The sequence below is a fragment of the Trichosurus vulpecula genome, chromosome 5, assembly GCF_011100635.1.
Source record: "Trichosurus vulpecula isolate mTriVul1 chromosome 5, mTriVul1.pri, whole genome shotgun sequence".
Taxonomy (NCBI): Eukaryota; Metazoa; Chordata; class Mammalia; order Diprotodontia; family Phalangeridae; genus Trichosurus; species Trichosurus vulpecula.
In genome coordinates this window covers 267,789,625-267,792,963 of record NC_050577.1, presented here as the reverse complement: position 1 = coordinate 267,792,963, position 3,339 = coordinate 267,789,625, and positions in this window count along the sequence as shown.

Sequence of the window (3,339 nt, the reverse complement as noted above, 5' to 3'; positions counted from 1 at the left end):
AGCCTTTTAATATGCAGTCTAAAGATCAATGAATTTACTTCATTTTGTTTTGTAGTGTTCTTAATAATGAAGTAGTTCTGTTTATTTGGTATGGAATGAAATCTAATTACCTAGAACCATGATGCCTAAATCCAAAACAATTACATAAGAACACTGCCCCAATATTTGGATACAATAGTGGAGAGTTGCAGTTCATATTAGATTGCTGCCAGTAGCTAGAATGATGAAAATTGCAGGAGAAACAATATAGTCTTTAGTAATCTAGATGTGTAAATACTAATGTGGTACATTCCTTGAGTAAAATATATGTTATAAGGAAAAATATTTTGCTCATCTTTGTTTTTGAATTGTTCTCAATTAATGTGATCACTATATTTCAAATTAATGGAATAAAATCTTATTTGAAGGAACCAAGACACTCCAATTCCTAACAGTTATATAAGAACATAGACTCATTATTGAGTGAAGAGCTCCAGTTTATATTAATTTTTGATAACAACTACACTCCTGAAAGTTCTGCTAGTCAAATGCAGTATATAGTCCCACATGGAAGAAGAGGGACAGTTCCTTAGGAGAGGCCTCTAAAGAGACAAGGATTGATATTATGACCACTGCCCTCCATAATGTTCCTGAGGTTAGTGGACTGGGAAATACTTGTACAAGATCCTTCTCAAGATTGACTTTGTCACTGGATCATGATGTGTATAAGAGGATAAATGTTCTCTTCGTTTCCTTACTACAGATGACTTTGAAGCATTATAAAATTGATGACTATGTCAAAAGTCTCATCTTCTGAATTGTGGCCCTAATATTTCTGGCATTGCCTCTGTTTACCATCAGTGCTTTACATTATGAGACTACTATGTACTGCACAGATCCAGTACTGTGCCTGGACTAGATTGTAAAGATCCATCATTTTAAAAGGCAGACTAAAAACGTAGATAATAGAGGGGGCAGAGCCATGATGGCTGCATGAAAAAAGCATCTTACCAGAGTTCTCTCACAAGTTCTGTCAGATACCTCTAAAAAAGTGAATTTGAGCAGATTAGAGAGAGTTAGAATCCACTAGCTGACTGGTTGGGGCAAATTCCAAGCCAGGAGAGTCCAAACACCAACAGGATGGATCTGTAAGCTGGGTGAGTGCTGGGCAGGCACAGAGCTGGACCAGAGCACACCAAAGCAGGAGGCAGCTTCAGAAACCAGCCAGCATGACAGCCTGGGAGAACACCGGGTGCACAAAACCAGTGGAGATCCCCAGGCCTCCCTGAACAGGATGGGAGTCTGTGGAAGAAATGGGAGGCATCAGTGCAGCACCTGTGGCCATGAGACATCTACTCCTGAGGCTTGCAGACCAAAGGTTTGAAACTCACCTTCTTGATCTTCCAGGTAAACAGCTCTCATCCCTCCCTCCCTGACCCAGATAATACCTCAGGAAAAACCCTGGAATAGAGGATCCAGAAGTGGGGCTTCAGTAGCCAAACAATGGGAGTTCCCTAGTCCCAGAGGGGTGGAGCCAGCAAAGGTCAACACCAGGAATCCAGAGGTGCCTTTGCACAGCTAGGGGAAGTGGCAGACACCAGCACTGACAACGACCAAGACCACTGGTGAAGAGCAGCCCCAGGGGGAGAGGACACTTCCAGCAGCCAGACCACCCCTCCCTCACACCTCAGGAACCAGAGGCCATAGCACACAAATCCAGTAACTAGGTTGACAATTCCCAGAACAATAAGCCTGGGACAGAGCTCCCTGAGCCCCAAAAGCAGAAATCCACTAAAAGCCAGGAAAAAAACTAATCAACACGAAGAAGCACATGAAAGAACTGAGGACCATTGATTGATTCTTTTTATGGAGACAGGGAAGATCAAAACATCAATTTGGAAGAGGACAGCATTGACACTATCCCCACATCTGATACCTCAAAAGGGAATGTGAACTGGTCTCAAGCCCAAAAAGCATTCCTGGAAGACCTAAATGAGAGTTTAAAAAACCAAATTAGAGAGTTAAATGAAAAAATTGAAAAAGTCACTGATGAGAACCAAATCTTTAACACGTGAAATTGGTGAAATGGCTAAGGAGATTAGAATCTGATTAGAGAAAATGATACCCTGAAAGGTAAAATCAACCAACTGGAAAAGGAGACTCAAAAGCAAAATGAAGACAGCAACTCATTAAAAATTAGAATTGAGCAAGTGGAAGCTTATAACTCTATGAGGCATCAAGAAGTAAAACAAAGTGTAAAGAATGAAAAAATAGAAGAAAACGTGAAATATCTGATTGGAAAAAAAACTCACCTAGAAATAGATCCAGGAGAGACAATCTAAGAATTTTTCCTCTACCAGAAAGGCATGATGAAAAAAGAGCCTGGACAGTATCCACCAATAAATAAGGCAGGATAAATTCTCTGAAGTCCTAGAACCAGAGAGGAAAATAGTTATCTAAAGAATCCACCAATCACCCCCAGAAAGAGATCCCAAATTGAAAACTCCAAGAAACAGTATAGCCAAATTTCAGAATTATCAGGTCAAAGAGAAAATACTGCAAGCAGTCAAAAGAAACAATTCAAATATCATGGAACTACAGTCAGGATCATGCAGGACCTTGCAGTTTCTACATTAAAAGACAGGAACTTGGACTATAACCAAGGATCAACCACCCAGCAAAATTGAGCATAATTTTTCAGGCAAGAAGATGTACATTCAATGAAATAAGGTAATTCCAGACCTTTCTGATGAAAAGGCCAGAGCTCAATGGCAAAATTTGATCTTCAAATACAAAACTCAAGAGAGACATTAAAAGGTAAACAGGGAAAAAAGCACCACAAAACCTTGTTAATCAATAAGGGCAAATTGTTTAAATTCCTTATGTAGGAATATATAATATGTCAATCTTGAGAATCATACAGTATTATGAAAATTTAAAGGGATACACATAGACTGTGGCGTCAGTATAAACTAACTGACAGAATGATAAAAAACATAATTAAGAGATGCAAAGGGAGGGTTCTGAGAGAAGAGGTAAGGAGTGAGTAGAAAAGGGTAAATTATATCATATGAAGAATCATAAAAACATATTATAGTGGAGGGAAAGAAGGGTGGGAGAAGTGTAGTATATGAGCTTTATTCCCATCAGATTGGTCCAAGAAGAGTATATACTTCTATAGAAATCAAACTTATCCTACAGGCAGGAGGAGGAGAAAGGGGAAAGAAAAGGAGGGGGGGTCAGAAGGGAGGAAAAAGTAGCAAAAAGGTAAGATAAAGGAGAGGAAGCAAGAGGGAGGGCAAATTGAGGAAGGGGTGGTCAAAAGCAAAACTCTTTTGAGGAGGGAAGGGAAAAGGGAGC